Source organism: Oncorhynchus clarkii, chromosome 1 (genome assembly GCF_045791955.1).
Source record: "Oncorhynchus clarkii lewisi isolate Uvic-CL-2024 chromosome 1, UVic_Ocla_1.0, whole genome shotgun sequence".
Lineage (NCBI taxonomy): Eukaryota > Metazoa > Chordata > Actinopteri > Salmoniformes > Salmonidae > Oncorhynchus > Oncorhynchus clarkii.
This window is the reverse complement of record NC_092147.1, coordinates 22,446,734-22,461,049: the sequence shown is the minus strand read 5'-3', so window position 1 is coordinate 22,461,049 and position 14,316 is coordinate 22,446,734. Positions and strand designations below refer to the sequence as shown.

General features: G+C 41.0%; 1 protein-coding gene across 1 annotated transcript in view; it reads left to right on the top strand.

The window, feature by feature from the left end:
* LOC139386570 (NT-3 growth factor receptor-like) overlaps positions 1-14,316 on the top strand; it is a 287,619-nt gene that overhangs the window by 40,502 nt on the left and 232,801 nt on the right. The window lies entirely within an intron of this gene.

Genomic DNA, 14,316 nt, shown 5'->3' with positions numbered 1-14,316 from the left:
ACGCACACACACACACACACACACACACACACACCACACTACACCACACTACACACACTCACTTTACATTCTGACAGGATTATTTCAAAGAGATTTGAAAATTAAAGTGGGCTAATATGTTGTTTTATTGCACCAGAATTATGTGGAGTTATCAAACTACACAGTACATTGGGTTTAGTGCTAAGTGAGTAAGATTCAAGAATTGAAAACACTCGCCCTTATTATAACGTTTTAGTTTTCGGTTCTTCTAAACCAGGAATGGGCAACTTTGATAGGGGTGGGGGCCACAAAAAAACAGAACTCATCATGAGGGGCTGCAGTGACTTGTGGGTCTGCGTACCCACATCCATTTTTAACGGCCCCCCTCTCGATCCGCAAAGATCACATATTTACATTTGAATGTTTTAAATTTCCTGCAATTCTGCACATTTTGCAATGGGGCATAGAGAAAATGTTAACATTTTAAAGCAAGTTTTCTGCGATTATACAAGATTTTACCATGGGGTGGAGAGAAGATTTTGCTATTTGATAACTAATTTCATGCTATTCTATTCATTTTTCCATTGGACAGAGATAATTTTTTTTGGTTTTGCAACACATTTCCTGCATTTCTACACATTTTGCCATAGGGTGGAGACAAATGTTTGCAGTTTTTAATATGACAACTGATGATCAATTTATGACATTTTTGACTGGTCTGCAGGCCTAGAAAAGGTGGGCTGCCAGTTGCCCATCCCTGTTCTAAACTGTTCTACTTTACTTAGAAGCTAGCTTTGAGTATAAATAATAATCCCTAAAAAGAGAAAACATGTAATGTTCCCATATTTTAGTTGATTTACATTAAATGCCACTGCAAAATAAGCTTCAGAACAGTAACAGTGATTTTGTATAATTAATTAAGATGCAGTTATGAGTGGAGTCACAGATATTTTTCTGTGTGTTTTCTAAGGTATTACACATTTATAATGGGTCTGTGGAGCTTTATTCCCCACTTCATTTTTCCACAATGCATAAACTAATCCAAATAGCTTTTTATATTCAACAGACCACTCAATGTGTACGTGTCTGGTACATTTTAAAATATACATTACCGTATGCATAGTCTAAAAAAAAACAGGGCCTCGACGCATTGTAGCATCTCACAGTGTGCACATGCTGTATAGTTAACGAGTCTGCAGATGACAAAATCTATTATTCACTTATACTAGTTATAAAAAAGATATTGCACAGCAGCTGTATGTTTTCAACGTTTTTCATTGGAACCCCTCCATCCCTATTCTTGAACCTGTTGTTTTTCATCCTAATAGACAACAGTTAAAAGTAGTCCGTCACCCACATACAGATTGTATTTCATTGTTAAAGAGACAAAACAACCCAAGAGAGCTCCATTTAAATTAGCACTCAAGTTATTGAAAAAAAAAATCCTGTTGAAGAAAAATATCCCAAGTATAAATACCGTAATGTACACACATTTAAGGGAAGAGAAAATGTTTTGATGTTTGCAAACATCAATCGTTGGCCTTAAGGAATTTGTCTTATGGGTTTACTCTGATGTCATTGGCCTCCCCCTTGCTTGTGGGAACAACAGAAAGGGAAAGGGGGATACCTAGTCAGTTGTACAATTGAATGCCTTCAACTGAAATGTGTCTTCTGCATTTAACCCAACCCCTCTGAATCAGAGAGGTGCGGGGGGCTGCCTTAATCGACATCCACGTCATCAACGCCCGGTGAACAATAGGAGCAAAAAGGACAAAAGAGGAACCCCCCCCCGGACTTGTGCCATGTCATATCATACCTGGACCACCTATTGAGATGTGGCTAAGTTTGTTAAGTAAATCAGGTGATAAATGAGGTGAAAAGGAGACAGGAGTATGTCTTAAAGACATGGCTGTGTGAGACTCATCAGCAATGACTAGGGCCTAATGGGACAGCACACAGAGAGGGTGCTCTCTTTCTCAACCGCACAGAGACATCGATAAATCAATGGGACTGGACTGGGGAGGATGTTTGGTTACAGATGCTGAAATAATGACTGCACAGTGCCTTCTGAGAGTATTCACACCCCTTGACTTTTTCCACATTTTGTTGTGTTACAGCCTGATTTTAAATGTAGATTTTTTTTGGTCACAGGCCTACACACAATACCCCATAATGTCAAAGTGGAATTATGTTTTTTTTTTTTTTTTTTTTTTTTACAAATGTATTTAAAATACAAAGCTGAAATGTCTTGAGTCAATAAGCATTCAACCCCTTTATTATGGCAAGCCTAAATAAGTTCAGGAGTACAAATATGCTTAACAAGTCACACTGTGTGCAATAATAGTGTTTAACATTATTTTTTTAATGACTACCTCATCTCTGTACCCATACATACAATTATCTGTAAGGTCCCTCAGTCGAGCAGTGAATTTCAAACACAGATTCAACCACAAAGACCAGGGAGGTTTTCCAATGTGAAATTATTAACTGCACTTTGGATGGTGTGTCAATACACCCAGTCACTACAAAGATACAGGGGTCCTTCCCAACTCAGTTGCCGGAGAGGAAGGAAATCGGTCAGGGATTTCACCATGAGAACAATAGGGACTTTAAAACAGTTAGAATTTAATGGCTGTGATAAGAGAAAACTAAGTATAGATCAACGACACTGTAGTTACTCCACAATACTAACCTAATTGACTGTTTTCAACCAGGCACTAAGGGCCCAATTCCAACTTAGGAAACTAAGCCTTCCTTATGCACGTCTTTCCTATGCATTTCTCAGTGGTTGGTATTCAGACTTACCTTATCAAATCAAATCAAATTTATTTATATAGCCCTTCGTACATCAGCTGATATCTCAAAGTGCTGTACAGAAACCCAGCCTAAAACCCCAAACAGCAAGCAATGCAGGTGTAGAAGCACGGTGGCTAGGAAAAACTCCCTAGAAAGGCCAAAACCTAGGAAGAAACCTAGAGAGGAACCAGGCTATGTGGGGTGGCCAGTCCTCTTCTGGCTGTGCCGGGTGGAGATTATAACAAAACATGGTCAAGATGTTCAAATGTTCATAAATGACCAGCATGGTCGAATTATAATAAGGCAGAATAGTTGAAACTGGAGCAGCAGCACAGTCAGGTGGACTGGGGACAGCAAGGAGTCATCATGTCAGGTATTCCTGGGGCATGGTCCTATGGCTCAGGTCAGTTGAAACTGGAGCAGCTTATGATGGTGCGTAATGGACTATGCAGTCATGGTTCCCTTGCATGTGCTGAATAAATGTAATTCAACCGCTGAAAACCCTCCCACTTGCTGGCCAACACATTTTCTAATGGAGTTTTAATTAAACAGGGGTTTCAGTACATTTATCTTAAGCCATCCCTTTAAATACGGTGTAATCCCTAAGGTTGATGTCCGTGTGGAAATCTAATTACCATAATTAAAATATCCCCAGAAAAATCTTTAAGTTTAAACTAGAGATATGTTTTTTGCATTGGATAAATTTCAATCCAACGCATCCGCCTATGTCACACCAACTATTATGACCCTTCTATGGAAAGATGAGACTATCCCCTCATTTCAAAAACAGTGATTGATAGGCAGCTTAAACCTCTTGAATTATTGGGTTCAAATACACATTTAGATGTGTGAACAGCCATCCACAACAACCACAAATAGCAAAATGAGAGAGCAGCAGTGTGATTCACATCAACGCGCTATGTAGATCAGTAATAAGTGATATCCATATCGCCGTTGACTTCACCACTGCTGTCATCCTTACCTCCAAGCGTTTAATCAAGTTGGATAATCTTTGGATGCCAACCATTGGAAGACATAGCTTGGACTGGAGCCTACAAAAAAGCCTATTCCTGCTCTTTTCCCATGATCCATCAGACACATTTGGTGTGTCATCATAGTGGTCTCTAACTTGTGGTCAGACTCGCTCAGGTGGAACATCTTTTCTGAATTTAAAAGTAATCCTCTAAGTAATCATTTTTATAAGCGTCTGTAATCTGATTACTATATTTTTGCTGGTAACGTAACGGATTACAGATACCGTTTTTTTATAATGCCTTACATATACATATAATCATTTACTCTCCAACCCTGCTGAGGACAGACGATTTTTACACGCTATGCACTTGGCAGTCCAGTTCTGTGAGTTTGTGTGGCCTACCACTTTGCTGCTGAGCCATTGTTGCTCCTAGATATTTCCACTTCACAATAACAGCACTTACAGTTGACCAGGGCAGCTCTAGCATGGCAGAAATTTGACGAACTGACTTGTTGGAAAGGTGGCATCCTATGATGGTGCCACGTTGAAAGTCACTAAGATCTTCAGTAAGGCCATTCTACTGCCAATGTTTGACAATGGAGATTGCATGGCTGTGTGCTCGATTTTATACACTTGTCAGCAACAGGTGTGGCTGAAATAGCCGAATCCACTATTTTGAAGGGGTGTCCACATACTTTTGTATATATCTGTTTTGGAGAGCCTTTATGCACGAAATATATACTGAGTGCACAAAACATTAAAGACACCTTCCTAATATTGAGTTCCATCAATAAGTCATCATATCATTCATTCACCTGGTCAGTCTATGACATGGAAAGAGCAGGTGTTCAATGTTTGGTACACTCAGTGTATTGATGAATAAAAAATACAGTGGTTTGATTAATTCTGAAAATTGTCACATTCAGTTCTTTAACCCATGGTAAAGTTAGAAGATTAGTGTACATATAATTATAATATAGAGAATAGTGTACAGTCGTGGCCAAAAGTTTTGAGAATGACACAAATATTAATTTTCACAAAGTCTGCTGCCTCAGTGTCTTTAGATATTTTTGTCAGATGTTACTATGGAATACTGAAGCATAATTACAAGCATTTCATAAGTGTAAAAGGCTTTTATTGACAATTACATGAAGTTGATGCAAAGAGTCAATATTTGCAGTGTTGACCCTTATTTTTCAAGACCTCTGCAATCCGCCCTGGCATGCTGTCAATTAACTTCTGGGCCACATCCTGACTGATGGCAGCCCATTCTTGCATAATCAATGCTTGGAGTTTGTCAGAATTTGTGGGTTTTTGTTTGTCTACCCGCCTCTTGAGGATTGACCACAAGTTCTCAATGGGATTAAGGTCTGGGGAGTTTCCTGGCCATGGACCCAAAATATCGATGTTTTGTTCCCCGAGCCACTTAGTTATCACGTTTGCCTTATGGCAAGGTGCTCCATCATGCTGGAAAAGGCATTGTTCGTCACCAAACTGTTCCTGGATGGTTGGGAGAAGTTGCTCTCGGAGGGTGTGTTGGTACCATTCTTTATTCATGGCTGTGTTCTGAGGCAAAATTGTGAGTGAGCCCACTCCCTTGGCTGAGAAGCAACCCCACACATGAATGGTCTCAGGATGCTTTACTGTTGGCATGACACAGGACTGAAAGTAGCGCTCAACTTGTCTTCTCCGGACAAGCTTTCTTCCGGATGCCCCAAACAATCGGAAAGGGGATTCATCAGAGAAAATGACTTTACCCCAGTCCTCATTAGTCCAATCCCTGTACCTTTTGCAGAATATCAGTCTGTCCCTGATGTTTTTCCTGGAGAGAAGTGGCTTCTTTGCTGTCTTTCTTGACACCAGGCCATCCTCCAAAAGTCTTCGCCTGACTGTGCGTGCAGATGCACTCACACCTGCCTGCTGCCATTCCTGAGCAAGCTCTGTACTGGTGGTGCCCCAATCCCGCACTTGAATCAAATTTAGGAGACGGTCCTGGAACTTGCTGGACTTTCTTGGACACACTGAAGCCTTCTTCACAACAATTGAACCGCTCTCCTTGAAGTACTTAATGATCCGATAAATGGTTGATTTAGGTGCAATCTTACTGGCAGCAATATCCTTGCCTGTGAAGCCCTTTTTGTGCAAAACAATGATGACGTTACGTGTTTCCTTGCAGGTAACCATGGCTGACAGAGGAAGAACAATGATTCCAAGCACCACCCTCCGTTTGAAGCTTCCAGTCTGTTATTCAGCATGACAGTGTGATCTCCAGCCTTGTCCTCATCAACACTCACACCTGTGTTAATGAGAGAATCACTGACATGATGTCAGCAGGTCGTTTTGTGGCAGGGCTGAAATGCAGTGGAAATGTTTTTTTGTGGATTCAGTTAATTTGCATGGCAAAGAGGGACTTTGCAATTAATTGCAATTCATCTGATCACCCTTCATAACATTCTGGAGTATATGCAAATTGCCATCATACAAACTGAGGTAGCAGACTTTGTGAAAATTAATATGTGTCATTCTCAAACTTTTGGCCATGACTGTACAATAGTAGACTATAACCTCTACTATTGTACATAGCCTGCACTAACCATGGAACTGTGATGACACAGCCAAGTATTGCGCCATGCGTCGGTTTCAAACTGTTACGCCTTGTTCTGTGCTCTGCTCCATAGCGATTTAATTAGCTTACATGTATTATTTTTTATATATTATCAACCGTTACTAATGAACCTCAGCAACAACCACATGGCCGTGATGGTGTTTACAGAGGAAGCAAATGAAGGTAAACAAAACAATGTAATTAAATGGCATGATAATGTAGGCTATACCAACTGAAGGGAACTAACAGTAAATTGGCAGTTGAATATGTGTTTGTTATTAGGCCTTCTGACGGTTGATGCTGATAATGGCTAATATTTAACATGATAGACATAGGAAACTGTGAATGTCGGAGTAGCCTATGATTAAACATTTGAGACTACCCACCCCTGCAAGTTAAAAGGCTACAATTTTAATTTTGCATAATGGCACAGCAGTTCATAAATTGTACTATGAGAAAGTTGATATGTTGATATTCTTCATTTTGCTGCCATATGACTGGTTTCACATTTGTCTCCAACGTTTATAAGGTAAAATAGATCTAAAACAAGTGTCAGTTATATTTACAATTCAATTATCAATAGTTCTTATCAAGTTGTAAATTACGGTGCATGGAGAATGCTGTTACTTCTATGGGGAGTAAAAGAAAGCGTTGGGGCATTTTCCGAGATAAACTACCCAAGACGCACCTACAACAACAACACATAAAGCCTCACATAATTCTGCCCCGACCATGACAATTTCTCTCAACCAGTGGCATATGGGCTTTTTAGGTGAACACTGATGACACCCTTCGATAAGCAGTGCCCCCTTTGTCAAAGGCAGGGGCTCAAAATATTTGACTTGTCCAGTCCCAGCGCACCTCTCCAGGGTCCTGTTGGAGAGACGCATTTCTGCAGTGCTCCCCCAACATTCTGTCAAGAAAATAATCGAACATAAATCATGTTGCAGATATAGGATATGGTAGAAAGTGTATGTAGACTTTGCTGTAGGCTACTGGCTGGAGATAAAATGTATGACAATGTAATAGACATTTTTACATCATGCAGGTTTATCCAATCAAATAGCCTAAGCTAAATGGCAGTCAATCAACTTAAACATGCGCTGTCAGAATAGTCATGGACAGGCAAAAGGTGAAAACCAGATCAGAGTCCAGAAGGTACAGAGTGGCAGGCAGGCTCGAGGTCAGGGCAGGCAGACTCTTCAGGCAGGCGGGTACAGAGTCCAGAAAACAGGCATGGGTCAAAACCGGGAGGACTAGCAAAAGGGAGAATAGCAAAAGCAGGCGCATGGGGAAAACACACTGGTTGACTTGAAACAGACAGGACAAACTTGCACAGAGAGACAGGAAACACAGGGATAAATACACTGGGGAAAATAAGCGACACCTGGAGGGTGTGGAGACAATCACAAGGACAGGTGAAACAGATCAGGGTGTGACACTGTTCATCTGCTCATCCACTACATGTTAAAGACGGTGTCCTATTTGATTTAGCTCATTGTTAACAATGAACCGACGCTGTGTTATGTGGTGGTTGAACAGTAGTTCAATAAGCCCCCTCTCCCATGTGTCTTCACACTGATAGGGTTAAATCAGTAACAGGCACACATGGTGGTCATGATATATAAATGATTGGTTTTGGATTCTCATTGTAATATGACATGACACAAAATCCATGTTAGCTAAGGATATATTGTTGTATCATTAATTACACAGTACATCCTGTATTTCGCTACTTATACAAGTAGGTAGGCTTAAATGACTTGTGGAATCAAATCAAATCCAATTTTATTGGTCACATACACATATTTCGCAGATGTCTTTGCGGGTGTAGCGAAAGGCTTGTGTAATCTAACAAGTTACAACAATACACACAAATCCATAAGCAAAAGAATGGAATCAATAAATAAATAAATAGGTAGTAGGTACGATACTATACAACCGTGTAGAAGAAATTGACATTGCAGTGCAGCGATAAAAGCGAGATGCAAATATCCTTTTTGTTATTACTGTACACATTTGTTTCTACTCCATTTCAAGCGATGAGGTAGTTGTGAGGTTGCCCTCCTCGCACATGGTGGTGATAGATGGAGTAATGACTGTGATGGAGTCAGCTGACAGTCACAATACAACTGAAGGGGTTTGTTCCAATGTTCACAGAGGTAAACTGCTGAGAAGGTAGGAAATCATTTTTTTCAACCTCCTTCTGGTATGTTTATGTAGGTGGGTCTCATGCTGATTTCTGCTTTTGTCTCTCTCTGCAGCACAACAGCGTTAGTGGGTGAAAGTCTAACCCACTGCCAAGATCAGGAGAGAGAATGTGCATCCAAAATGGCTCCCTATTTAGTGTGCTATATTTGACCAGAGCACAATGGGTAGTGCGCTAGATGGTGAATAAGGTGCCATTTGAGACGCAGACAAAGGGTAAAAATCCCATCCTCCAGCTGGGTTGTCGCCCCAGTCACACAGATAGCCGCAGGCTTCAGAGAATAGGCACTGTGCTTCTCCATGCTTTAAATGAGTCTGTCACCGTGGGTGGCACCATCAAACCTGCAGACAATCAGTGCTGCCTGAGTGTTATGTTGTATTCCTCACCATCAGACCTGCAGACATTCAGTGCTGCCTGAGTGTTAAGTGCTGCCTGACTGTTAAACTGTGTTCCTCACCATCAAACCTGCAGACATTCTGTGCTGCCTGACTGTTAAACTGTATTCCTCACCATCAGATCTGCAGACATTCAGTGCTGCCTGAGTGTTAAGTGCTGCCTGAGTGCCATACTGTATTCCTCACCATCAGACCTGCAGACATTCAGTGCTGCCTGAGTGCCATACTGTATTCCTCACCATCAGACCTGCAGACATTCAGTGCTGCCTGAGTGCCATACTGTATTCCTCACCATCAGAAGATGGGGTCGCAGTGTATAAGCATACTGTTGTCAGGGGAGAAAGTTTTTGCTGAAATAGGCTTTCCGGTTCAACCATTTGGTTCGGATCACTTCACTCGTTGTGCCAAACTGATTGACAGTGGCATTGAATTCTCTTCCTATATCTACAGTACCTGACAACTTTTTGAGCAACTAATCTAGCATATTTTTCTATAAACTCTAATCCATGTTTCAGTGCTAATCAATGCTAAAATAAGTATCCAATTTTCATACTTGAGTAAAAGTAAAGATACCTTAATAGAAAATGACTCAAGTAAAAGTGAAAATCACCCAGTAATATACTACATGAGTAAAAGTCTAAAAGTATTTGGTTTTAAATATATTTAAGTTTCAAAAGTAAATCTAATTGGTAAAATATACTTAAGTATCAAAAGTAAAACAAACGCTGTAAATCATTTAAAGTTCCTTATATTACACAATCAGCACAATTTTCATGTTTTTTTTATTTACGGATAGCCAGGGGCGCACTTCAACAAACAACATCATTTACAAATTAAAGATATGTGTTTAGTGGTTGTTCTCTAGATAAGTGTGTGAATTGGATCATTTCGCTTCCTGCTAAGCATTCAAAATGGAATGAGTACTTTTGGATGTCAGGGAAATATAAAATGTTCATAATGTATTTTCTTTAGGAATGTAGTGGTGTAAAAGTTGCCAAAAATATAAATAGCAAAGTAAAGTATAGTATAGATACCCCCAAAAAACAACTTAAGTAGTACTTTAAATTATTTTTACTTACCACTGAGTTACCACTGAGGATAGGCCTCATGCAGAGTTTAAAATAAACTCAGCCAATCAGTCAGAATTTCCACAACTCATGTTTACCTTAAGAATTTAATCTCTGTGGGTATTGAATGATTCCGGTTTGTGTGAGGCGGTTTCCCTCTCCTCTCCTCTCAGGGGCAGTTGGGATGTGCAAAAAACACATTTCCAATTCACACGCATATTAATACACACTTGTACATGTGTGAAATGGAGAAATATAAGCACCCACCAAATAATAAGAAAAATAGCTTTTGGTTTTGTTTTACATGTCGAGTTCATCTGTCGAGGGGATTTGTTGTTCTACATTGCCTCCCCAAATGACGACCCACTTTACTGCTTTGGAAAGCAGAGTTGCTAGGTTACATAACGCTGTTTTATCAAGATGTGAGCGGGATAGTCTTAGTATTTTGTCTTTAAGATGAATTGCCAGAAAAAATGCCCGTGAATATAACTCTAGAAGATTTTTTTCTCCAAATCTGAGTGGTACGTTATGCACCATAGCTGTTGTTCATCACGTTGTCTCATACATTTGCATTTTAAGCAAGTAGGAATGTCAAATGGATTGCCATAGTTTTGCTCTTTGCAATGTTAACTCTCCACTTACTGCCATCTACATGTCCTTTTATATTCTCCTTGAATAAGACAGTATCTGCTTTCCTGTCCATCAGTAGATACATGGTATGTGCTGTATGTGTGTGTATACAGTAATGTGTGACTTTATGCTTATACACTGTTGTTTACATAATACATACTGTAGTGTAGGCTACATGTTGTACACATGCACAATTTCAGTGTATAACACCCACAGCAGATTCCAGTCTCAGGTTAGCTATACTGTCCAGTATTCACTGGTCCCATTTTAGCTTCATGTGGCCCCAACCTTGCACATAAACTACCTGCCACCTGGACAAAATCTCACATCTCACCTGCCATCTGATTTATCTCATATTTCTGGACCTGTTCATGCATGCTAAACAATTAGGGTTCTGAGGCATTTCTTAGCAGCTCCTCGGGATGTTGTTTCACATGTACGCATCACATGGAAAAAGAAGCAGAGAGATCAAGATGGTCTTCCTGGTCTGAACCAAGGGAACATTGCACTGATTCGAAACAGACCAGAGAGGGAGATGGGTTACATTTTAAATTTGTATGGATGATGTAAATATTTGAAGCCAATTTCAAAACTTGATGCCAAAAGAGGCTGGATGTAAATTCCTGAGCTCAGAGATCAGCAATATATGTTGTACAGCAGCTTGAGTACTGATGGATGTGTGTGCTTGTGTGTTGCTGATGGATGTGTGTGCTCGTGTGTTGAGCGGTTTTGTGAAAAATGTTTTTATGTGTGTGTACACAGAGGGTTCAACATGAAACCCTAAAGAGTTCTACCTGGAACAAAAAATGGTTCTCCTATGGGGACAGCCGCAGAACCCTTTTGAAATCCCTTTTTTTCTGAGGGTAGAAACAAATAAAAAAGAGTGTATATGAGAAGAAAGGATGAAAGTCAGAGTAATTGAACAGATAGATGGGAATGAGATAATGGACGTGAGAGTTTGAAGTGAGAGAAGTAAAAGTAGGACACTGTGGTGAGTCTTTTAACGTTAACTCATTAAGTTACTCACCAAATTAATTGCCCACAATACATAAGCAATAAGGCATTGCAATTTCACCAGGCCCAAAGGTAACAACTACCTTTTAAGGAAGTGTCTTGCTCTTACCAGAATGTGGTCGTCACTAGTTACCACAATCACAAAGTCATAAAATCGCCTTTTTCTACAATTTATCTTCTTAAAATGTGGTTTTAAACCTAACCCTAACTGTAAACCTAACCTTAAACACACTGCTAATCTTATGCCAAACCCTAACCTAAATAATAATATTTGTATGATTTATCCAATTTTGACTTTGTGGCTTGGGTAACTAGTGGAAACTGAATAATGCTGAGTTTCAGTTTTAGTACAGTTCAAGAGCATCAATAGTCAGCATGGAGCACCCAGAGTGATTTTAGCTCAGTGTTGTGGAGATGCTCTGGGGACCTCCAGCCATTCGCTTTCATTAAACGTCCCCTCATTACGCAGGACGCAATTGCATTGTAGCTCATTTAAGCCAGCATTAAATCATGTGAATGTGCTTGCACTGGGAGACATACACAGGAAAATTATTCTACCAGACAGTGTATCCCACATACACTACATGACCAAAAGTATATGAACACTTGCTTGTTGAACATTTCATTCCAAAATCACAGGCATTAATATGGAGTTGGTCCCCCCTATGCTGCTATAACAGCCTCCACTCTTCTGGGAAGGCTTTCCACTATATGTTTGTGCGGGGACTTGCTTCCAACATTGCTGCGGGAACTTGATTCCATTCAGCCACAAGAGCATTAGTGAGGTCGGCCATTGATTTTGGGCAATTAGGCCTGGCTTGCAGTTGGCGTTCCGATTCATCCCAAAGGTGTTCGGTGGTGTTGGGGTTAGGGCTCTGTGTAGGCCAGTCAAGTTCTTCCGCACCGATCTCGACAAACCATTTCTGTATGGACCTCGCTTTGTGCACGGGGGCATTGTCATGCTGAAACAGGAAAGGACCTTCCCCAAACTGTTGCCACAAGTTGCAAGCACAGAATCGTGTAGAATGTAATTGTATGCTGTAGCATTAAGATTTCCCTCACTGGAACTAGCCTGAACCATGAAGAACAGCCCCAGACCATTATTCCTCCTCCACCAAACTTTACAGTTGGCACTATGCATTCGGGCAGGTAGCGTTCTCCTGGCATCCACCAAACTCAGATTTGTTTGTCAGACTGCCAGATGGTGAAGCGTGATTCATCACTCGAGAGAACGCGTTTCCACTGCTCCAGAGTCCAATGGCGCAAGCTTTACACCACTCCAGCTGACGCTGGGCATAGCACATGGTGATCTTAGGTTTGTGTGAAGCTGCACGGCCATGGAAACACAGTTCTTGAGCTGACGTTGCTTCCAGAGGCAGTTTGGAACTCGGTAGTGAGTGTTGCAAATGAGGACAGGTGATTTTTACGGGCTCCTCGCTTCAGCCTATTTGGAGGTCCCGTTCTGTGAGCTTGTGTGGCCTACCATTTTGTGGCTGAGCCGTTGTTGCTCCGAGACATTTCCACTTCACATTAACAGCACTTACAGTTGACCGGGAAAGCATTAGCAGGGCAGAAATTTGACACACTGACTTGTTGGAAAGGTGGCATCCTATGACGGTGCCACGTTGAAAGTCACTGAGCTCTTCAGTAAGGCCATACTACTGCCAATGTTTGTCTAAGGATATTGCATGGCAGTGTGCTCAATTTCATACACCTGTCTGCAACGGGTGTGGCACCTGCCCGCCCATCCAACATCACTACTCTGGACGGTTCTGACTTAGAATATGTGGACAACTACAAATACCTAGGTGTCTGGTTAGACTGTAAACTCTTCTTCCAGACTCACATCAAACATCTCCAATCCAAGGTTAAATCTAGAATTTTACAACAAAGCATCCTTCACTCATGCTGCCAAACATACCCTTGTAAAACTGACCATCCTACCGATCCTCGACTTCGGCGATGTAATTTACAAAATAGCCTCCAATACCCTACTCAATAAATTGGATGCAGTCTATCACAGTGCCATCCGTTTTGTCACCAAAGCCCCATATACTACCCACCACTGCGACCTGTACGCTCTCGTTGGCCAAACCCACTGGCTCCAGGTGATCTACAAGACACTGCTAGGTAAAGTCCCCCCGTATCTCAGTTTGCTGGTCACCATAGCAGCACCCACCTGTAGCACGCGCTCCAGCAGGTATATCTCTCTGGTCACCCCCAAAACCAATTCTTCCTTTGGCCGCATCAACTTCCAGTTCTCTGCTGCCAATCACTGGAACGAACTACAAAAATCTCTGGAAACACTTATTTCCCACACTAGCTTTAAGCACCAGCTGTCAGAGCAGCTCACAGATTACTGCACCTGTACATAGCCCATCTATAATTTAGCCCAAACAACTACCTCTCCCCCTACTGTATTTATTTATTTATTTAGCTCCTTTGCACCCCATTATTTCTATCTCTACCTTGCACATTCTTCCACTGCAAATCTACCATTCCAGTATTTCACTTGATATATTGTATTTACTTCGCCACCATGGCCTTTTTTTGTTGCCTTTACCTCCCTTATCTCACCTCATTTGCTCACATTGTATATAGACTTATTTTACTACTGTATTATTGACTGTATGTTTGTTTTACTC